The sequence below is a fragment of the Pantherophis guttatus genome, chromosome 2, assembly GCF_059756535.1.
Source record: "Pantherophis guttatus breed Tessera chromosome 2, ASM5975653v1, whole genome shotgun sequence".
NCBI classification, from domain to species: Eukaryota; Metazoa; Chordata; class Lepidosauria; order Squamata; family Colubridae; genus Pantherophis; species Pantherophis guttatus.
Window position 1 is genome coordinate 34,130,082 of NC_142064.1, and position 24,947 is coordinate 34,155,028.

The window sequence follows — 24,947 nt, forward strand, 5'->3', positions numbered from 1 at the left end:
AAATTATATTGTTGGTTAAATAAAATTAAAATTAAAAGTCATCCTACCATCCTTGTGCAAGGGGAACACTGGTTCAAAATAGCTACTTTAAATAGAAATAGTTACTTCCTATTTATTTTGCAATAACAATCATTTGTAAGGGACTTAAGTCAAAACAATGCCCTTGTAGAACATTAATCTGTTTTAAATGATCCTGGCGAACAATTAATTGCAGGCAAGCCATAGAACATGAGCTTTCCAGGAGGTAGCTTTGTAGTCTGTGGTAGCAATTAAAAAACATCTAATCTAGAAAAAAAATCACTGTTTGCATGACACGATAAGCTTGTAAATATAGCTTATGTTCAAATAAACTCAGCCTCACTCTGCTCTATTGAAACAGTTGTTTCTGGTTTGTTTGAAGCTTACTGAATTCTTTGTAGGATATTTGCACTGCAATTAACTCAAGAATATCTCCATGACAGTTATGCTTCTATTACACTGTTACTCTCTTGCTATCATTATTTTAATTCTGTTGCTATGCAAACCATGTTTAGTTTTTGTGCTTTCTTGTGCATGCTGTTTTTTACCTCCTATTAGTCTTACCTATGTTCATATCAGCCTGCACTTTTTTTTTTAGCATTTGCTATTAATGAAAAAAAAAATAGTGGCTCTGGAAGGGGTTTTTAGCTCAGCTTTTTTTCTTAGCTCAGTTTTTACCTTAGCTAAGTCTTTGCTTTATACAATAGAAGAATAGTGTATCATGCTATATGATTATCTGAAATTGGGATGCACATTATGTAGCTCTCCTGATAACTCACATCATCACTTACCATTTGCCCTATTTATTACTTTGGGCATCGTTTTACTACCTTGATTGCAGGTGATTCTAAAAGGTTTATACTTTGACAATATGCCTACTAAAATAGTGATCTAGCACAGTACTGTGGTAATTTTTCTATAAATCATCATAATGCAATATAGTAATTATCAGTATGCATTCATTCATTTTTTTTGTGTAGCTCCAAGTCAGTATAAACTCTTAGTAACTGACTGGCAGTTACTTGGCAAGATTTTTCCTTCCTTCCTTCCTTCCTTCCTTCCTTCCTTCCTTCCTTCCTTCCTTCCTTCCTTCCTTCCTTCCTTCCTTCCTTCCTTCTTGGAATCTGGTAATACCCAGGTGATCTCATAGTAGTCATCCCTGATCCAGAGGGATGGAAAAATATGGAAGTTAGAATCCATATTCTACTTTTCTGATATCCACAACATTTTCCAAAATAAATCAGAAAGCACAAATTTTTCCTTCACCCTCAAAATCAGGATATTAAGATGAAGAGGAATATGATAATATAATATAATATAATATAAGTTCACATATGGAATCCTGTTAGTGGCTTCCTCCAGTAAAAAGTAGTGGGCTTGATCAAACTTACATCCAAGAGTGCTTATAAATGCAGCAGCTCTGTTGGGATCACAAAGAATATTATATATATAAAATATTATGAATGTAATATAAAACTTGCACCTTCAAAAAACATTTGTTTAAATTAGCACTACAGCACTCTTAATCATCAGCTTTATAAGTAGTTTATAACTACCTGTGTTTTGAAAAGCCGATGAAATGTGGAGTCATTCGTTGCAAAAAAGAAAGAGCGGCAAACAGAACAAAGTGCCTTATGAATGACGGAACACTTGATTCATTTATTGTTCCTTGAATTGACTTGACAGCCAGATACAGAATTCACTGTTGTTATCTGAATAATATGCTTTGTATTCTGGTAAGCCTGCCATATTAAGGCTTTATATTGGAAACAATGGTTTGTTTGTAATATGATGACAGGAAAAGATGAGGCACAGCTGAAGATCCTTATTCAGAGTTCTGTCAAAGAGCAAAATGTAACATAATAGACAACAGAACTCTTCATGTTATATGTCTAACATTTAAATGATCTCAGTGTGTCACTAGAATTTCTTAAATGTTCTGCAGAGCTCCATATGCCTGGTGCCACATTACATGGGTGCATGAGCTTTTAAAAATATTTGAGAGGCCCAGGCCAGGGTGTTAATTTGAGTTCTTTTCTTGCACCCACTTGGTTAATTTTTTTCCTTCCATTAATATCAGTCATACAGTAAACAAGTCAATGGCAAGAAAGCCCAAAATATGGACCAATTTTATGAATGAAATTAGAACTGATTTCCTATTTGAAAAAAAAATAACCAGTTCATAGCTATATATTAAATTCTCCTAATTTTCAGTTAGTAAAAGGAAGTAAGGAATTTAATTCTTTTATTTTTTTACTTAGACTGCTGTGCATGGACAGATGGACAGAATTATGAATTAGTCATCTATTGAAGACTTAAAAGGCAGGTTTGAAAAATGGATAGCTCAACTCTGTAGTAAAACAGAAGTGTTTCATTTAATTGACTTATATAAAAGTCTTTGTTATAAAGATGATAGATTCAACTATGTAAAGAGCCACGAGATACAAAGCTGTGTACTAAAAAAAAAAAAAATCTGCTCCTGAATTACAAAGGTGCTGCTGCTTTTAAGAGTTACTTGAAGCTTGATGAGAGATGCATCAAAGCAGAAGCGGTTATTTTCAAGTTCATGAGGAAACTTAAAAAACATTGGGCTACTTATGTGAATAGTGAAAAAGTTCAGCCCTTTTTTAAACAGTTTTCAAAGCAAATGTAACATATGAGCACCCTTATATATACATACTCACTTGGCCTTTAGATGCCCATTCATTGCAGCGCTCTATGTGGATACAGATAAATTGAAAGACAACAACAAAGAAATGATAAAAACAATACATGTGAACCACTTGGAGTAAAATAATAATGCATCACACCGTAGAATAAAACACATTTTAAAGCGTTAAGTGAATTCTTAAAGTCCCAGGGAAAATTGAAGAAAAAGTCTTCCTATGTCCTCAGAAGGCCCAGAACTTCTGGGGAAGGCTGCCTGCTTTGTACAGTAGTTACAAATAGTCCTCACTTACTAATTGTAATTAGGACCAGGAGCTTTGTCACTAAGTGACACATAGCAATTTATGCTTGCAGTTCCAGCAATTACTGCTCTTAGGCAAATTCAGAACATCAGAATTTTGCAAATCTGAAGGTACAACTTCCCACCTCCATTTTTAATCACTTAATCAATTAGGGCAGATCCTTCCTAAGTTTATTTGATTTTATTTAAGTTTATTTGACAAATACGTTTTATTTAAGTTTGACATTTAAGCCACTGAGGCTCCTGCCTCTCTTGTCTAGTTGCTTCCTAAGCATTTCTTCCCCTCGTTCCTCAAGATCATTCCATGACAATAAGTGGTTATTAAACAAGGACTGCCTAACTGTAGTATAAGAGCCCTTGGATGATTATCTTAAAATCTGGAGAGATGTATGGAGTGGTCCCTACTTCAGGCATCCAGGTCTCAAGCAGTTTAAGGATTTATTTGTACCCACTAGTGCCATGTTAGGGACCCGAGGTTCACTTGTTTTCAGACAGATTATAAGGGCAACTCCATATAATATATTACAATCATTTAAATTGCAAAAATCCAAGTCAGCATGAAGTGGTTTAGAGAAATCAAGCTATTATAAAAGAAAAATAATTCAGTTTTTTCATTAATCTATATACAGTATATAAAAGCAAAAACCATTCACGCATTAATCACGAAATTTCCAGAATATGTTCCTCTTGGCTTCTAGGTGCTCACTAAGAAAGGATTTTTCGAAATGACCATCAGAGCATTAGTATTTCCTATATTATGTTAATTAGTTAGATGTTCTACTCCCCCTCCCAACTTTAAAATAACTCTGGACAGAATGGGATAGCATAGGACAGGCTTCTGTGGGGCAAGCCTCATGGAGAGAAGGGGCTAGAAAGCCTGAGGGAGAGAAGTGGATAGGATAGGAAACGTTTCTGTGGGGCAAGGCTGAGGGAGAGAAGGGGAGAGGCTTCTATGGTGCAAGCCTGAGGGAGAGGAAGGGAGAGGAGAGGATCTATGGGGCCAGCCTGAGGGAGAGAAGGGGAGAGGAGAGAGTCTATGGGGCCAGCCTGAGGGAGAGAAGGGGGTAGAATAAGAGAGGCTTCTGTGGAGCCAACCTGCAGGAGAGGAGAGGAGAGGCTTTTGTGGGGCCAGCCTGAGGGAGAGAAGGGGATAGGAGAGGATCTATGGGGCCAAGCCTGAGAAAGAGGAGAGGATCTATGAGGTCAGCCTGAGGGAGAGAAGGGGAGAGAAGAGGAGAGGCTTCTGTGGGGCTAGCCTGAGGGAGAGAAGGGGAGACGAGAGGCCGTAACTACTCATTAATTTTCAAACTCTTGAGTGTCAATTTATCAAGCCCGATCACATAGTTTCGTAGCAGAGCACGGGTATTCAGCTAGTACTGTATATTTCTAGAGCAAGTGGGCTAAAAGAGAAAAAAAGTGCACAAGTTTGGATTTCCCAAATGAAATGCACATTATTGAGTCTCATTTTTTAAAAGAAGCATTTACATGTACATTTAAAAGCATTTACATGTGCATTTAAATCAATACTTAAAACCTGATTTAACTGAATAAGCAATTCTGTCTGGACTAGTTACTTCATCAAATCACTTTTTAATTATTTGGAAACAACATATTTTAAAAGTAAAGAAGTAATTGGAAAATGGTTAATTCATTATATAGCAAGTAATGTTTTTTATACATGTATAAATAGCTGCATTTATCATATGTCACTGTATTATAAGAATATATTGTCATTAAATGATAGGGAAGAAATGTGAATAAAAGTGCTTTGTCTGAAGTCAAGTTGTAATAACACATACATAAGCAGTGTAAGTACAAAACTAGCACTGGCATAAATATTGTAATTCTCATTGCAAAATTCTTATGGTTATGGAGCACTCATTCATATTGATTTTATTTTAAAAGAAATAGTAAAACTGAAATGAACACATTGACTGAAATGAATTGGGCTTTGATTGATATACGTGTGAGGATGTTCATTAGTTTAGAACCCACAGATATTTTGGCTTTTATATGAATTTTTAGGCAGCATAGCCAACAGAATGGGAATTTGGAGAGTTGGTTCCATATATCTGGAGGAAGGGGAAAGTCACATGCTTGGGATGGCTGTATTAGTTATCACTGAAGATCATCTCTGTAAATCAGGTTCTCTATTTGAAGAATTTATAACTGCTTTTAAACTGCTCACTATAAAAAGCCTCTTCATTTTACAGTTTATGTCCAATTGCCCACTGTATGGGCAGTTTATGCCCATACAGTTTATGATCTTAGCAAGGCATTCAATTAATATTATATGATAAATTTAGTGGAAGACACATTCCTTTCATTCAGAGCAATAAAAAAAACACACTGTGTGATAATTGACTCAAGATTTTGTTTTGTTTTGTTTTGTGCCTTTGAATCACTTTTGACTCCTGGCAACTTTTTGGGCTAATCCCTGCAGTTTTCTTAGCAAATTTTTCCAGAAATGGTTTGCCTTTGCCTTCTTCCTAGGACTGAGAGAAAGTGACTAGACCAAGGTCATCCAGCTTTGTATCCAAAGCAGGACTAGAACTCAAAGTTTCCTGGTTTCTAGCCTGATAGTTCAACCATTATATCAAACTGGCTGTCTGACCAAAGATTGCTATAATTAATAAGTAGATTATTATATGATGCTTGCAAACTAATAAGAAGACCATTATAGGAATCTTGCCTAGCTTTATGAATTTAGCTTAAATCTTCATAAAATCTGCAGTATTTCTCGTGTAATATCCAAACAGAAATCAAGAGAACAAGATGAGAATGGTAATGATGATTAAATCCCTAATGAGTCCTAAACTTACAGATTTGTTGCCCTTTATATTCCTGTGGCAGATGGGATTTGAAGCCAAAACATCTGAAAAGTACTTGGTAGAAAAATAGCCTTGAGGAAATCCCATATAAGCAAAGTACAAGTCCTACAGTTCCCATAACACCTCATGAGATAGATTAGACCAGGTCAAACTCAGTATCATTGAAGGCCACATCAGGATTGGGTTTGACCTTGGAGGGCCAGGTGGGGGTGGCCATGGTGGGCGTGACATGGAACCGCACCTCCGCAGACATGGTATTATAAACTTATAAAATAGGGAGGCGTACATTTCTGTGATTTTGTTTTTTTAATACATACTTGATCTACTTCACTGGTCACCAACTGGTGGTCCATGGACCACTGGTGGTCCGCGAGAAAATTTTGGTGGTCTGCCAAAAAATTATTTGCATTTTTTATATTGCACTAAATACTACTTACCGTTTTAAAAAAATCATATTAGTGGTCCGCGGGATTTACAATTATGAATTTAGTGGTCCCTGAGGTCCAAAAGGTTGGTGACTCCTGATCTACTTGATCACCTTACAAGAGAGAGAACAGATCAAGAAACTGATTCCATAGGAAGACTAGAACTATAAATTATTGACATAGGCTAGTAGCAGAATCCTGCAAGCCTGAAAAGAAAAATATTTTACTTTTCCTCCCTTTTATAACCTTCTGAGTCAAGGACGGCCTCCTGCAGTACTCCGGAGGCCCCGTTTTGGGCCTGGAAGGCGTCCTAGGCCACTCTGGAGGCCCCGTTTTGGGCCTGGAAGGCCTCCTGGGCCACTCCAGAGGCTCTGTTTTGTTCCTGGAAGGCCTCCTGGGCCATTCGGAGGCCCCATTTTGAGCCTGGAAGACCTCCTGGGCTGTTGTTCGCCAGCAGCCTGCGGAGCTGGCAGCGGAGTCGGACAGCGATGAGGCTGAAAAAGAACATGGGCCAGTCCTGGAGGCTGGGGAAGACCCGGATGAGGGCTCTGCGTCAGAGGCAGAGATGGGGCCAGGGCCATCGGGGAGTGAGGTGCAGACTCCGGAGCCTCCAGAGGCTGACAGTAGAGAGGCAGAGGAACAGGAGGAGCCTGTTCCTAGTGCATGTATGAGAAGAGCTGCCATAAGGCAAGAACAGCTAAAGCAAAGAGGATGACTCAGGAGTAGGGCCAAGAGATGATTGGCCCCTCCCATAAGGCTTAAAAGACCAACAATGGCTCTTGGGCTCTTTGTTGGAAAACAATGTTGATAGACTTGTTCTTGTCTTGCTGCACTTATCTCTTGTCAGTGTCTTCTGAACCTTTGCCAAGAGAAGCCTTTGGCAATTTGCCTAATTATACCAAGGTTGGTGATTAGACTGAAGTATTTGTGTTATGAAGAATTTGTTTTAATTTAGTTAGGACTACGCTGAGTAGCTAATTCTTAGCTGTTTTAATAAAGTCTGTTTGTTTTGGAACTGTTTGCGTCTAATACTACCTACTTGGGCCTGGGTCACAACATGGGCCACTCCGGAGGCCAAAAGCGGTTGCGGGGGTGGCGCCCCACCCACGCCCCATTTTTGCTAGCAGAGACACTATGGGCCGGTCCTTTGCTATTTCCAGACTGGCCCCATGGGCCAGATCTAAGCACTCCTCAGGCTGGATCCGGCCTGCGGGCCTTGAGTTTGACACCCCTAGGTTAAACTGAGAAAAGCAACTGGTCCAATCTTGCTTCCATGGCTGAATGTAGATTAGGACCTAGGTTTCCCAATTCCTAGTTCAACACCACACTCACTGTACCATCCCAATTGCCTGTTTCTTACCGATTGATGCTATCTACTGGCCTCTTCCATTTCTCCAGCTGCCTAAGGCCTACTTCCCATTCCTTGTTTTCTGAATAAGCAAATTTGATTGGCTTTGCTCTTTTTAGGCGAGGAAGCAGACTATGTAAGTATCCAAGGGATTCTAGTTAAGGACATATAAAAATTGTGAAAAATTGAAATATTGCACATCATTTTCACTCTTCATAATGTCTTCTCTGGGAATGAGATGATTCCTTTGTTGTTTTTATGAAAAAAAGGTTCTTTTTATATGTACTGACGATGCCTGATTTTTAGAAAAGTTGGTTGAAGAGGAAATCTGAATGCAAAGGGTACCAGGATGAAGGAGGATGTGTCATAAATGAAAGAAAATGGAGAAATTGTCCCACTCAGAACGGGCTCGCAATTTGGGTGTCCTCATAGACTCACAGCTAAGATTAGAGCAACATCTGACAGCTGTGGCTAGGAGGACCTTTGCACAGATTCGCCTGGTGCACCAATTGTGACCCTACTTGGATCAGGAGGTGCTCCTCACAGTCACTCATGCCCTTGTCACCTCACGGTTAGATTATTGCAACACACTCTACATGGGGCTACCCTTGAAAAGTGTTCGGAGACTACAGTTGGTCCAGAACACAGCCGTGCAAGCTGTCGTGGGTGCACCTAGATACACCCACATTACACCAATTCTCCACGAGCTGCACTGGCTCCCTATTGGTCTCCGGTCACAATTCAAGGTGATGGTTATTATCTTTAAAGCCCTACATGGCTCAGGGCCAGTTATCTTCGAGACCGCCTTCTGCCGCATAGCTCCCAGCGACCGGTAAGATCCCACAGAGATCCTCCGGGTCCCGTCAACTAAACAATGCCGGCTGGCGGGCCCGCAGGGGAGGGCCTTCTCTGTGGCTGTCCCAGCTCTCTGGAACCAGTTACCTCCTGAGGTCTAGACCATCCCCACCCTATTGGCCTTCTGAAAAGCAGTGAAGACCTGGCTTTTCCGGCAGGCCTGGGGCCGTTGATCTTGCTCTTGTGATCTGGCGAGATCCGGCCATGAATGGCGTGAATGAGTTTTTAATGTTTTTAATTTTTAAATGTTTTTTTTATAATTATTTTTTAAATGTATTGTGAGCCGCCCTGAGTCTTCGGAGAGGGGCAGCATATAAATTGAATTAATTAAATTAAATTAAATTAATTAAATTAAATAAAAATTTAAGCCACATTCATAATTTCCACTTTTGCCCATCCAGTTGTACATAAACCCAGCCCAAATAATATACATATTTTTTATTTTAAAAACCTATTTAAAATAAGTATCCCAAGTCTTTAGAAAAAATTCACTGTTAGGACGGGTTGATACAAATTTTAGGTAATATTAGTTTATTCTCAAAAATGTTTTATATACCTAAACATAGAGATGCACAAGCCAAAAGCATTTAAGCACGAGTAGCTTCTTTGTGTTCTCAGAATATAACTTTTTCAGTAGTTAACACACTTAAAATCAGTTGTAGCTTCAACCATCTTTTGTATAGACTTTTTTTGTGTACGTGCATGAAGCCAAAGTCTCTGGGGCCTAGTTATTTAATAGAGAAGCCAGGATGTATTAAAACCCTATTACTCACTGTGCTTTCAGTCTGGCACATGGTCAGCACACATACATATGACCCATTGATTTTCTGTGTATGTGAATGTAATTTGTAGAAGATCAAGTTTAAAATATTATTGCTTTTAGCTGAATAATTTATATGCAGTGCCCTCATACTGGAGCTGTTTTCTTAATAATTCTAGTCAAGGACAATGCAAATTTAGCAGGAAAATAACTTGGACCTGCTTAGAATATAATAAAATAGCTATAACAAAAAAAGTTTATCAGAGATCTATTCTTAAAATTACAGCAGAAAAGAAAGATAACTCTAATTAACTTTGTGCTGAACTTGGAAAATTGTAGAATATTTTGTTGCTGAATGCAGTAATGTGTTTTTCTTGCACAATTTGGATTTGTCACTGAATGTAAAAACTATTTATATAATGTTAAATATTTAAGCTAAAGAAATGTATTCACAGCATGTTTATATATCGTATATTCTCCCTGGGGTATTTTGTGCTGTAGTTAATGAGGGTAATTTATCTAATAAAATGCTTAGTAGTATAAACCAAAGATGTAGAAAGCATTTTTCAGTTCCTATATTGAACTGCACTGATCTTGAACTTCTTGAACTCTTTAAATCATAAATTGAAATTGCTTCAGTATTTTTTTATTTAACAAAATGCTGTGATATTACTTCCGATACATTTTTTTCAAGAAAGTTGCATGTGAGAAGGTTTGTTGGATACTTGTTGATTTAGAAAAACTGATGCTAAAAGGAATGTGCTTGAATTTTGCTCTGTTTACACAAATACAGAGTTGAAGATTGGTTGCTCAGTATAGTAACATATAATGGAAGTCAACTAAGAATTAAAATAAATTGAAGGGTTAATGAATGGTTCATCATTGAAAGGTTTGTGATTCACTTTCAATGTTTAATATATTTGTGGATAAATACATACAACTAGTTTTCGTTTAGCGATCACAATTGGACTAGCAACTTGGCTGTGAAACTACAGCTATGGTTATGTTCTTACTGTCAGCTTTCCTTTACTTTTACAGACCAGTAAATGTTATAAATGCCAGTCATAAAGTTACTTTTCTGTCACTGTCATAACTGTGAATGGTTGCTCAATGAAGCAATTGTTAAACAAGTATTAGCTGTAAAAAGGCAGGATATTAGCTATATGTTGGTTGTGGATGTGATTAGATGCATGTGAAATAGTGTCATTTTGTTATCTCGGATAATTTACAACGAACATTAGATTGATGTTGTACAATGTGGATTATATAGATAATGAAAGTTATGAAAGAACAAGATAATTCCTTGACAGGATAAATGGGGTAAATAATTGCAAGTATATAAATAGTTATGGCAAAAATAGAATAGAATAGAATTCTTTATTGGCCAAGTGTGATTGGACACACAAGGAATTTGTCTTGGTGCATATGCTTTCAGTGTACATAAAAGAAAAGATACATTCGTCAAGAATCATAAGGTACAAATCTTAATGATAGTTATAATGTGAATTGCCACTGGCCTTTGATTACTTTTGATTGTATAAACATTTTATGCACATACGTTATTCAAATCTGTGACTTTTCTCCATGCAGACTTGATAAATGACTCAACTTCTTCAGATCTTAAGGACTTAAGCTATGCAATATGTTTTGCCTTTTACTCTAAGTCTAAGTAATATATTTCCCAATAGTTGTAAAATGGATGTACACTCAACAGTATGAGAAGAAAGCTATAATCTGACAAACATAGTGTTTGACAAACATAGTTGAGAAACTACTCCATCTTTGCCGCCATTAAGCTTGAGAGAGAGAGAGAGAGAGAGAGAAAGAGAGAGAGAGAGAGATTTATACCCTCTCTTGGGCTTTGAGCTTGCTTCCTGTTCCTGTGGCAAGGGCATGTGTTCTGATTGGTTGTCAGACTCCCATGGAGCCATGCAGGAGTAACTTTGTAGGCTGTCTTGAGTCCCAGGCTTGGTTGAACCTTGCTGGGTGATGCAATCTTCCCATGTGCCATGTGATGAGACATCCTATTATGTCCTGAGGGTGAAGGTCTTTTGTTTTGTAGATAAGCTGGCCCAACCTTTTGTCTTGTAGATAGGTTGGCACCAAAATATCTGCTGGGGGGTGGGGGTGGGGGCAGGAAGCTGAGGCTCCGAGTTTATGTCTTTAGAAACATGTTTCTCCTTTAGGGAAAATATAATATTCTGCCTTTTTAATATTTCCTTTTAATATTTCTTCTAGGACAGGGGTGGGCAAATGTGGCCCTTTTACAACCTGTGGACAATTCTGGGAGTTAAAGTCCACAGGTTGTAAAAGGGCCACATTTGCCCACCCCTGTTCTAGGAGAAGGGTGAGTGCTAACTTTCTACACATCCTATACTTTAAATAAAGAAACTTGTGGCATTATAAATGTACATGAATACATATTATGTATTGCTGATCTGATGAAAGGAAAGTTATTAACTAACAGCAGTATAATAAATTCAAATAGTATTTCTTCTCCACTGATCATTCAGGAAAGACTATCTACTACTGAAATTCCATTGAAAAATAAAAGATAAAATATGCCTGGTAAAAGATGGTGTTTTCTCTGTTTCTTATTAACACGTGAGATTTCAGAACTAATGGCACAGTATTGTCATGGTCTTACTGGCTTAAATGAAACATCTGTTTATAATAGTGAGAATTGATACCACTTGCAAGAAGTTACAATGCCAGGCTGTTTCAATTGTTAAAGAACATATTAGACTTTTATGGAACAGGCCCACCTCAGAGGACTGCAAGCTGAGTTTCAAAATATCTGCATTTTGAAAGACTGACTGATTGGCTCTTGGGTGTCCCGTGAGATTTTGTTACTTTATTTTGTTAGTTAGAAAGAGCCAGACTTCCAACATTGATTTATTTTTAATTACAATATTAAGCACAGATAATGATTTATCAATACAATGGCAAATTACCCACAGGTAGTTAAAGGTAATTAAGTGAACAATGCCAGACCCAAAAGAGCCATATGTTGCTCAGCAAGGAGTTAATAAAACTAGCTTCATGCTCACTGAAAGATACTTGAGCAATTTAGTCTGAATTATAGAGAGAACAACTGTTGGACTTCCTTGTCTCTTCCACTTTCTCTGTTTCCTGGACTTTCTCAATTTCTTTGATCCTCCAGCTCTCTTATCTTAAGACTTATCATTTAGCTGTCCAGAGCATCAGATAACAGGATGTGCCAGCTGCAACAGTAACTTCAAAAGGCAGCGTAGGAAAATGCTCATTTACTTACAGATGTCTCTGTATATCTCTGAGAATGCCTATGAAGAAAGCAAATGCAGACTGCAGAAAGACATATAGAAATAAGCTTTTAAATAAATATATTCACACCTTCCTGAATACTTTCAGAATTTATAGGATAAAATAAAAAAAATTAAACAGATTACAAAGATATAGAAATACTCGATCGTGCTCTTCCTTCATGATTTGATTTCTTCAACTGTCTTTAATTGATAACCATCTGTAATTTAGTATTGTTTTTAATTTTAGGTAATTTTAAAATCCAGGTGCCTACAGTTACTTGCTTTCACCCTTGCTCAGCTCACACTTTCTTTAAAAGTTTCTCTAATGTCTGTGAATCATTTTATGAAAACGTTGGATTGAGTTTCAGCTTTCTGGTCGGCGACGATGCATTAAATCTTCCATAGTATTGGCAGTGAGGAAAGGGGGATCCTTTGTTTAGCCAGACAGATTCAAAAACTGTCAACTCCAGATGTTTTGAGGCCAGACAGAGCTTACTAAAGAATGGACAATGCCCTTGGGACTGGTGTGTGTGTGTGTTTGTTTGTGTGTGTGTATTTCATTTAGGTGTGGGTTTTTTCCTTCTTCACCAGCTGCAGTAAAGGAAAATGACAAAGAAACAATGGAATATATTATAAATATATAGGGTTGCTAGTGAAATATGTTTTAAGCTCTTTTCGTATGTGCTGTGATTTCCATTCACTATTCTAATCTTAGTTCAGTGGTGGGTTGCCCACAGTTCGGACCGGTTCTATAGAACCGGTAGTAAAACCAGTGGGAGGCTCCGCCCACCGACTCTGATGTTTTCAGGAAGCATCTGCGCATGCGCACGAGCAAAGCGAGTGCGCGCGGCCCCATTACGAACCAGTAGTAAAGGTAAGTAGAACCCACCCCTGTCTTAGATCCGGCTGTTCTGAAGATCTCTTTTCTTGAACATGAATGACTGATCTTTTCAGCATAGATTTTAAAAATCTGAAAATAACTGAATAGAAACAAATGAAAATGTTCTCTGTTTTTTGCCTTGTCTATTTTCCTGTTCCCAAAATCTGATTTTAAATATTGACATTTACTGTAGTCCTCAACTTATAACCATCCATTTATCCATAACTTTAACAGTAGTACTGAAAAAAATGACTTACGACTTGGTCCTACACTTACAACTATAGTAGCATTCTCATGATCATGTGATCAAAGTTCAAGCGCTTGGCAACCAGCATGTATTTATGACACTTACAGCATCCTGTGATCATATGATCTCACCATTTGCAACCTTCGCAGCTAGATTCCAATCAGCAAAATCAATAGAAAAAACTGGATTCATTTAATGACAACATGAATCACTTAAAAGCTACAGTGATTTGCTTAACAATGGCAAAAAATTGAATGCGACTCACTTAACAATGCCTTACCTAGCAATGGAAATTCTGGTTCCAATTGGGTTCCTATGTCGAGGATTACCTTTATATCTTTTAAATTATTATTGATATAATACTTTTTATAGTGTATATTACTGATTGGCTGTACATTTTAAATTTTAAGTTTGTTGTCCTATTCCAGGGGTCGGCAACCTTAAACACTCAAAGAACCACTTGGACTGGTTTCCTACAGAAAAAAACACACAGGGAGCCACAAAACCTGGGTGGGCGTGGCCAACCCAATGTCACTCACTCCCACCCAGTCACATGACCCCTAGCCATGCCTACCCAGCCACAAAAACATTCTCTATGTCTCTTTCCCTATCTCCCCCACTTTCCCCCCTCTGTGTCTCTTTCCTTCTGTATCTCTCTCTCTCCCCCTCTCTCACCCCCCCTCTCTCTATGTGTGTGTGTGTGTGTGTGTCTCCCCCTCCCTTCGGGCGACTGTCCTCCTCCTCCTCTCTCCTCTCGTAACCCCCCTGGCCGGCTGTGGCTGAGCCAGGAGCGTGTGCATGCGCGGCAAGCACCAAAGTGCAGCAAAGGCGCGGGCGGGGTGGGCGGCTGCTTCTTAGGAGGGTCTTAAAAGGATGCAGCTTCTCTCCTGCACTAATGCTCTGGCATTACCTTGCCATGTCATCCCCCACCCCCGGCAGCTCTTCGGCCGAGCGCGGAAGGTACAAACTGCAGCCCAAAGCGGCAGGAAGTGAAGGCTGCCTTACATGCAAATGTGGCGCGAAGGCAGGTACAAGACTGCTTCACTCCTGTACTCTCTGGTGACCCTCTTCCCCCTCCTCTTCTTAGGACGCCTGGGATAGCTGTGGCTGAACCGGGAGCGTGTGCACGCATGGGGAGACCCTTCTCAAGCGAGTGCCAAAGCTCAGGAAAGGCGCATGTGGAGTGGCAGCAGCTTGCTTAAGGAGGGTCTCCCTGTGTGTGTGCACGCTCAGCCAGAGCTGGCTAGGGTCACGAGAGGAGGAAGGGGGAGGAGAGTGCAGGAGCGAAGCGGCCCTGAACCTGCCTTCGGGCCACATTTGCGCGTAAGGCAGCCTTCGCTTCCTACTGTTTCGGGCTGGAGTTCAAAAAAAAAAAATAAGAGGGGCGGGGCCAACCAGTGATGGGAGCCATGTCAGAGGGCCCAAAGAGCTGCATGCAACTCCGGACCCGCGGGTTGACGACCCCTATCCTGTTCTCTTCTTTATATATTGCACAGAAATTCCAGGAAGTGGTGCTGAAATCTTGCTTGCTATTCATGGAGGATAGTTGGGTATTGTGAATAAGCACATGAATACAATGTGTTTTCTCACTCTTTCTCTTACAAGCCAAAATCATAAACATTAAGCTTAATGTAGTAGAGTAATTCAGGGAGACCTAGATTGAAATCCATTCTTGCCATGATCATTTCCTGACTTTCAGAACAATCTAATTCACAGGGTTGGGTTGATGAAAAATTAGAGGAGTGTTATGTATACTGAGACAAAACTCCTGGAAGAAAGGCAGAATATAATTCTAATCAGTATTTATTGGCTAGCATAAGAGCTCCACTTTGAATGATATAATGTGAAAATAGTATCAGTTTTATTTAGCCATTTGTACCAGTTGGGTCCTAAAGGAAATCAACCCTGGCTGTTTTTTGGAAGAACAGATAGTGAAGCTGAAGCTCAAATACTTTGGCCACCTAATGAGAAGAGAGGACTTGTTGGGAAAGACTGAAGGCAAATGGAGAAGGGGACAGCAGATGATGAGATGGTTAGATAGTATCATCAACACAATGAACATGAATTTGGGAAAACTCTAGGACAGGATAGGGGAGCCTGGCGTGCTTATGATCTGGTGGTTCGTGAAGGATTGGGCACGAGTTAGCGACTGTACAATAACAACCAGTTAGAGGAATAGCAATGAATAAATGTAAATTATAACAAGCTAAAATACCTCTTCTTCACATATATCAGCGGTCCCCAACTTTCGCAGGTTGGCGGCCTGGCAGCAAGGGTAGAGGGGAACCAGGCCACGCAAGCAATGGCCTGGCCTACGTACAACATGTGCGCAGCTCGACTTGCACAGGTAGAGCTGCGTGTCCACACCAGCCTGCATGTGTGTGCACGCTGACCTGCCACTTACACAGCCCGATTCCAAATAGGCCACGGTCCGGTGGTGAGCCATGGCCCAGGGTTTGGGGACCCCTGACATACATGATAAATGTAGTTCTTTAGCATGGAAATTATTTTGTGCAGTTTGACAAAATTTAGTTTCATCTTTGGGCTTTTTCGGATCAATGGGAAATTTTGGTATCTCACTTGATTCAGCTATAAACAATAAATCTGTTCTCCAGTGCTGGATTTAAGACTGAATAAACGTACTTAATCCAAACAAGGAAGATTTGCTGTTATGGAACTCAGCAACTCAGCTAGATGAGGAAATTCCCAGTCTATGTATTATGTCATACCTTCTTTGAAGGAATAGGCTTCTGGCCCAGAATAATTCTGAGCTCAGTTTTGCTCCTGGGGTCTCAAAATGCTTGTGGCTATGATTCAGAGTATTTTTCTAACTTTGGCTGCAGGATCAAGACCTGGCTATTGTCATCCATCTGTTGGTAACTTGCCAGTTATGTATTAATGTATTTTTCCAGGTGGTCTGGCAATTGCAGTTGATGGATACTGATATGCATGATATTGTGTGGGTGTGAGAGAGGAGAGGGGGAAGTGAATGCATACTTCAAGATATGAATAATATTTTTTCAAATCCAATTATCCCAAATTCATTTCTGAGCTTAGCTTTAGTGCTGAAATTTGTTAATGACCTAAGTCATACTCTGGTTGTTTTATACGTAACCTAATAACACCAAGAAGCAGATGTTTTTCAATTGGAGTCCCAAACAATTAGAATGCATTACCTAGTAATAATTCATATATCTTTCTCCCTCTTTTTCAATGGCTTAAAATTTATTTTTTTTAGCTAGGATCTCATTATTTCTATGTGCTTCATAAATTGGATTTATTGTGTCTTGATGAGAGTTCAGAGCCACAATACTTAGCTGTTGGCTGCCTTTCTAGTTGTGATGTTACCATAGTGCTCAGGGAAGATGCACAACAGGAAATGGGAACAATTAAAGTCTCCTCCTCTCTCCAACTTCTTCATTTCTGGGGGGGGAGGGGCGGAAAATCCATAGAGCATATGTTTTGCATTCAAAAGTTCCAGGTGCAGTTTTTCTCCAGATAGAATTAAGACTCTTCTTAAGAGTCATATTACTCAGGGTTATTTCTCAGTGGAAATTACCATCTTGTGATCTAAAGGCTGGATTTCTGTGATGGGTTGACATTTGGCTTGCTGAACAAATTAAGGATTCAGAAAGAGAGTTGAGAAAAATAACACATTTTGATGAGCAGAAGGAGAATTAAGTACCCTTCAAAGGAAAGGACCTCAAGGGTGTGTGTTGATACAGTGGTAGAAAACAAACTGAAAGCGTTTCGCATAAGCCTTGCCTAATCATGCAACAAATGTGCGTGTAGGTGGAAGAAAGTTCCCACCAAGTCATCAGCAAGGTCTAGATTCAAGAGTCTTCTAAATTTATAAGTGTAAATGGGTTCCGTCCTAATCTATAATCTGTATATGCAAATTCATGGAGCCATCTATTACTAGTGTCCCAGAAAAATAGCATGAAGCAGCTAAATGAATTGCGAAAAGAGAAAGGTGTATTCTTCCTACTTTCAAAAATAAAACTGTAGTGAGGCCAGATCTAAAGAACATGGAAATTTTTTAGGAATTAAGTGCAAAAAACCTGTATTCACAACTGGTAACACCCCATTCTTGGAACGTTTCACTTGAAAATTTTTGAAATTTTATATTTTTTTAATTTTAAAACTTTTAAATCTTAAATTAATTCTGATTTTAATGTTAGTTATATGTATTTTTATATATTTATTATGTTATGCACTATCCAGAACCCTTCTCTGAGAAAAGTGGACAGTTAAGTAATAGGAAATATAAATTAATAAACTAAAAAAAATATTTAAACTGTTCAAAATAAGTGTCATTTGGCAGCTACAGAATAGGCAAAATACTGCTTTAAAGAAGACCTGAAGTCATTACCATACTGTTCTGGATCAATCCATGATCCAATAACACATGAAAACATGGTTCAAAGTAGGTATGCACATATTAATGATTCTTAAGTGTGTAGACTGGAGTTCTTCCTGTTACATACAAACTACAACCTTTTGGTTTTTCTTTGTTGAATGGCAAAGCTTTTGATTGGTACTACTGAGTGTAGCCATCAGATAATACTATATACTATATAACCTTATAACCTTCACGCTAAATATTGGCTAACCATCATAAATGGGAGTTTGTTGTCAAGAATCTGAATGTAAATCACATGACCATGGGAAGCTGAAATGGACGTAAGTGTGAAAAATGGTCATAAGTCACTTTGTTGTAAATCGAGGACTACTTGTAGTTATTTTCTTGGTTTTGCTCTTGAATTTTCTTTTGTAAAGCAAAGTTATAAATATAAACAGTTGGGGGTTTTTTATCTTTATGGATTTGCCTCCTTTCCAGGGTTGACCTTTATTTTTTCCTAGAAAATATAGTCGTTGTATATATGTATGTGATATGTTTGCATGTATGCTGTAAACTGAGAGAGTGACTATTTGTTTATGAGATAAGCTTTTTCTGTAACTTTCCGTAACAAGGAAAAGCAGAAGAAAAAAACCTAAAGAAATAACATCATGTAGCCTCTTAGTCATATATGCAGGATTGCCTTAACTAGACAAAATTGGCAAACAAATCCACTTGAGAGAATAAGATTTAACTTGGCAGAATGTTAGAGCCACAGTTTTTGAAAGAGTACTTATCTTTACCACCTTTCTAAAGCTGATGACAAAGAGCCAGTAAAACTAGAAACATTCTGTTTATTTTGTAACAAATAGAACAGACTATTTTTTGTGAAAGTAATGGGTAGGCTCTTAAGAGTATTTAAATAATGAAGTCCCTACAGTGAATTGTAGGATGACCAAAAAAAAAAAAGAAAGAAAAAGTTCTTTGTGGTATATTGCTAACTACTTTTAACATTCCCACTAATCCTGCAGCTGGACTTCATCTAAAAAAATGAGTGCAATGTTAACTCCTTCAAAACCGGGAAACTGATCTTACATTTGTATTGTTGGCATCAGAGAATACCAGTTTTGCAAGTTCCTCCCCTTTTCTGGAAAGCAATCAATAAATAAGAGAGTCAATGCTGTTCAGAAGTGAATGAAAACCAAGGGAGTTTAATTAAACACAGAAATGTAAAAAAATGTAAAACAAAGTAGACTATTTGGTTAGTTCTAAATTTAATAAGGAGAATTGCTTCCTAATTCAGTTTTATTTTTCTTTGTATTCATAAATCTAGTTAGCATTAAAAACTTAATAGCAGTGGTCGATTATTAAGAGAAAACATTGAGCATGTGGTAGTAAAAGCTAGGTCCTAGAGATAAAAATGTCTTAGGATGTGTTTCTACACTATATATTTAAATCTTGATATTTTAAAAAATGTAGAAACATTGTAAATGCAGTTTTATTGAAGCTTTCTGGGAGGTACACAGTTCAATTTAAATCAACCAGATTTTTGTGGTTAAACTTTAACCACAAAAACTATTTCTGTACCCTAAATCAGTTGGCCAGGAATTCTAGGGTTACGTCTTCTCCAGGACATCAGCTCAGAGAAGACTGCCCAAGCAGGATAAGGTTTATAGCTAAGGAAGAGGGCTGCTTTGTTAATATTGAGTCTAATGCAGTTTTGTTCAGTGTGATTATCCTGTGTAGTTCAAAAGATACAGCTAGCTTGGTTAATGTTTTCTGAATTCATAATATATTTGGGCAGAATGCCATATAGATTTGCCAGTATTGAGAAAGACCTTTAGCAGACCTATGGTAATTTTACTTACAAATGATAATAATATTGTTAATCACTCATTTAGGTCATCCTTTGGGAAACATAGAGGTACAGGTAGTCCTCAACTTTGGACCACAATTGAGCCCAAAATTCTGTTGCTAAGCGAAACAATTGTTAAGTGAGTTTTGTCCCATTTTAGACCTTTCTTGCCACTGTTGTTAAGTGAATCACTGAAGTTGTTAAGTTAGTAACACAGTTGTTAAGCGAATCTGGCTCTCCCATTGACTTGCTTGTCAAAAGGTCACAAAAGGGGATTATATGACCCCCAGGCCACTGCAACTGTCGTAAATTTGAGGCAGTTGCCCAGCGTCTGAATTTTAATCATGTGACCATGGGGATGCTACAATGATCATAAGTGTGTGAAAAACGGTCATGTCACTTTTTTTAGTGTTGTAATTTGAACAGTCGTTAAATGAATGGTTGTAAATTGAGCACTTCCTGCATGTTCTCTTGCTGAAGAGATAAAATATTCTTATAACTGAGGGATCCTCAAACTGTTAACGCTCAGCTTCTTCCAGTCGTCCTAACTCTACCCCGAATTAAGGATTACAGAGTTGTAAAAAGGGAGTTATGGATATTGTACTATGAAATGTAAACTGGATTGACAGATTGGTACATTTTTAACTAATACAGCTTTTCTTACATGATGTTAATATTTCTTCCCCAGAAACACCCTACATTTCTGAATGGCAGACCTCTTTTTCTCAGAAGGAAGGACTCTGATATATTGATCAGGTCAGTGATGAAATCTAAAATCTGTTACTACCGGTTCTGTGGGCGTGGCTTGGTGGGGGGAGGTAATGTGACTGGGTGGGCATGGCCAATTTTTTTTTTTACTTTTAAAACCATTTTTTCTACAACCTCTTCGGCGAAAAGGTTGTAAAAAAATGCTTTCAAAAGGCTTTGACGATCCCAGCTGAGTTGCCTGATCGGCAGAGGCTTTTTTTCTTTTAAATGCCTCTGATGATCAGGCAACTCAGCTTGGATCGTCAGAGGCATTTAAAAGAAAAAAAGCCTCTGCCAATCAGGCAACTCATCTGGGATCCTCAGAGGCTTTTAAAGCATTTTTTCTACAATTTCTGAAGAGAATGCTTTTAAAAGCCTCTGAGAATCCCAGCTGAGCCGCACGATCATCAGAGGCTTATTTTTTTACTTTTAAAAGCATTTTTTCGGCCAAAGAGGTTGTAGAAAAAATGCTTTTAAAAGTTAAAAAAAATAAGCCACTGATGATTGTGTGGCTCAACTGGGTAATGGGGGGGGGGCAGGGATTTTTACTCCCGGTTCTCTGAACCACCTGCCTCCATCGCTACCGGATCAGGCAATCCGGTCTGAACAGGGAGCATTTCACCCCTGGATCAAGTAAGTAAAATGGAAGTTTCTCTTGGTTAAATAAGCTTAAAGTTAATTTTATTCTTTATTTTATTTCATTCAAAAGGTCTTTGATGAGCAGCCCCTCAGAATTAGGGAACAACCATGGAAATTAAAGATAGCTTTTCATTAGAAGTTCACTTATAGTTAATATGATGGTTCTTTATTGAAATCTTCAGTAATAATAAAATAATATCTTGCTGGATCAGACCAAGACCCATCTTAGAAATGTTTTCCTCATTTCTTTGGGTTGTTTTCAAGCAGGAGATGGAGGCATACTTCTCTCTTGCTATTGTTTGCCTTCAGCTGTAATTTGGAAGTAGCATGCCCCAATCTGGAAGGAAACTTTGAGTCTTCCAAACAACAGCTCTTGACAAACCTGTTCTCTATGCATTTATCCAGTTCCTATTTAAGCTTATCCCTATTGTTTGAAATCACCACATCTCCTAATACTGGTAGTCCTTGACTTACAACAATTAATTTAGTGACCATTCAAAGTTACAACGGCACTGAAAAAAGTGATTTATGACTGATTTTCCTACTTAATGGCTATTGAAGCATCTCCATGGTCACATTATCAAAATTCGGGCACTTGTCAGCTAGCATGTATCTATGATGGTTGCAGTGTCCTGGATGCAATGACCTTTGACCAATGGGATCCACAGTAGGCCCTATCTGCCAGCACAGATAAGACGGGTTTGTCCTAGTAGGAGGAGGCAGTTCATCAGGTAAAGCATGGACTTATGCCATTAGGGGCTATAATGGTCATAACCAACACCTGAACTACACTCTGCCAGTGAAATTGGCAGAGTAGAAGTATAATATGGGCCATCCTAAGGCCCCCAAAGATTGCTCTCATTGTTGCACTTTGTACACCAGCTAAAGCTTCTGAATGGACCTCAAGGATAGCCCCATGTAGAGCGCATTGCAATAGTCCACGTGAGCGATAACCAGGGCTTGAGTAACTGAGTGCAGGGAGTTGTGATCCAGGAATATAGATGCATAGACTTCATAGACATTTTTTTAGAAAAATAAAAAATGTCTGTAAATCAGTGCTTGTTTGAAAATGGGCCTGCAAAAGAAAAAAAGATAACTTAATGGGAGAGTAGGAATATTGGCAGTTACCAGTTTGTCTTCTGCTAAATGGATCTGACACATCTGGCTGCACCAATTATGGTCCCTATTTTTGTAAGAGCACAGCCTTCTCTCTGTGTGGTTTTGATTTTGTGAGAATGCTCATCTTATACTGTTAACCATAAAAAAAAAACCTCTGCTCCAGATTGTAATCTATATTCAATATCTTGATTCATATCATACAAATGTTAATATGAAGTAGGAATCCTTGAAGACACCCAGATGTGAAGACATTCTTCACATCTGGGTGTTTTCATTTTTGTAAACCTGCTGCAAATAGAGGAGCTGTTGCTCTGACTGGATCTCTCCAAATTCTACTGCCTAGACCAGGGGTGTCAAACTGGTGGCCCGCGCAGACCACGCCCACTCCAGCTCCGCGAATGGGGAAAATGTTGCGAAATGTCATGTGACAACAACGTGACGTGGCGAGTTTGACACCCGTGACCTAAACTTTACTTTTTTTAATTAGACTTTTATCCTGCCCATTTTTTCATACCCAACTCAAGGTGGCAAACATACCACAATACCCCTTTCTCCTCCTGTTTTCCCCTCAGCAACTAACATGTGAGATGGGCAGTGCTGAGAAGAGAGAGTAACTGGCCCAAAATCAACAACCAGCTTTCATGCCTCAGGCTTACACTCTCTCTTGGTTTCTAGTCCAACATCTTAGTCATTGTGCCATCTGCATTTCCATTGACTGTATTATATGAACTACCGATGATTAGTTCAAGGCCATCATTTCAGCCAGCTTCATTTAGGTCTCATTCTCATGGTCAAGAATTGGATTTCAAAGAGAGCCCTTGCTTCAGATACAGTCCATCTGTTTTACTAAATGCCCAGCTGTAGACATGCAACATCTCCCTCCCTCACCCCACTTTCCACATTGCTTTCTGCAATAACAGGTATAATTGTAGCAGGTTCCTGAGAAGCAATCTGATTAGCAGATGTTAAAAGGGGATGTTTTCAGCAGGTTCTTGGTGTGAAGTGGTAATTTGAGAGATCTTGTGCATGGGCTTGCTGAGGTCTGATTGATCGGCTGTCTGCCTTTGACTCTGCCTCTGCTCTGGGAATTACATCATTTCCATAGCCCCCAACTGTTTCCCTACTCCATTGAGGCCAGGTGGAAATATTTATATGGAGAGCAGCCAAGTACCATTTATACAGCTGGAAGGCTGCTTTTCCCATAACCAAGACAAAATACAACAACTCCTCCTTTTTCACAAGACACACACCAGCTGCATATCTGTTCAGGCCCATTATCATATGAAGGCATACAGCCTTGGCAATTAAAGAGAGAAAGGAATTTACAGTGTTTTGTCTGCAATCTCTTCTGATAGGTCTTCATTGTTCCATTGCATAGATTACCCTAGATTATTCCTATTCTACTTGAAAAGTAATAATTGGGATCTCTGGCAAATGGTGATCGATTTGATTTCATCTCCTTTGTTTTCAAAATTATGTTCAGCAACATAGCAGGTCCTGTTAACTTTTATATAACATGCTTTTAGGCATCACCTGTCCCAGCAGGTGATAACATATAACCAACTTTGTCTGGCCTCAGAAGGGAGCAAGTCCTGTTAATACTTCCTGGTAGTTCCAGGACTATATTCTAAGCGAGAAGTGTTTTTTTTTTAAAAGTTCCACAAGAAATCAGCAGAAAATACCTTCCATATTACTACCAAAAAGCCTAAGTGGATAAATCTGTGAATTGATTTGGACTTGTAGGAATATTTACTTTTTAAAATTGTTATATCTCAGATAATTAATATGTCCATTAGCTAAATGGATCCTGCCAAAAAGCATCTTTTCACCCCTAACAAAACTGTTTCTGAAATAGGAATTGCATTGTACTTAAAAAAAACAGCTCTTCTCATTTATTCAAGATTTTTTTTTAATCTATCTAGAAAGTTTTCTAAGTAAGCAGAAAATATTATTTTATTTTGGCAGTGCTTACATTTGGCTTCCACATTCAATGCTAACTAAAGTTATTGAAGGGAATCTTCAATAACTAAATATTGAATATTAAATTCTATACCTGCCACAACTAACCAACTTTGTTTCTATAAAGTGTGATTGACTATGTGGAATAGAATGTTGGATTAAAGAAAAATAAATGAATAAATATTAGGGGGTGTCTTTACTCTTTTCATTGCATTTTAACATATAAACATTGCATGTTATTCACACAATACTGAGTGTCTGTGAATATATTCTGCACTACTTAAATGAAAACAGGAACGAAGACATTCTTTGTTTCTCAGTGCTAGTGCTGACAACATTGTCTGCTGTCGACTCATGTGTTTTGTCTACAGTCTCCAGCATGAGGCTTATTTGAACTTTAGGCATTATGGCTGAAATAGCTGGCCTTAAGTTTGAACTTCCTCTTTTTCCATCTGTCACTTTTTTCCTAACAATTTCCCTAATTGGGTGGTCTTAAAACTTGAAAACTCTTTTTCAGCTATTTTGCTTGTTAGTCTTTGTTTCTTTCTAGACAAATATTGATATCATTTTCTGACAAGAGTCACTACCTAAGCATTTCACCTGTTTAAAATTACTAGAAATTTTTTCTATCTTTTCACTTTGTCTGTCCTGCAGAAGGTCTAGATAAACTGAA

At 38.4% G+C, this 24,947-nt stretch overlaps 1 protein-coding gene across 2 annotated transcripts in view; it reads left to right on the forward strand.

Annotated features, from left to right (window-relative positions):
* Positions 1–24,947, forward strand: part of LHFPL2 (LHFPL tetraspan subfamily member 2) — a 113,361-nt gene that overhangs the window by 34,860 nt on the left and 53,554 nt on the right. The window contains exon 2 of one of the 2 annotated variants that reach the window (XM_034441069.3): positions 20,499–20,566. The exons of the other annotated variant lie outside the window; for it this stretch is intronic. The gene's annotated coding sequence lies outside the window, so the exon portion shown is untranslated. The remainder of the gene's footprint in view (positions 1–20,498; positions 20,567–24,947) is intronic. 2 annotated transcript variants of the gene reach the window in all.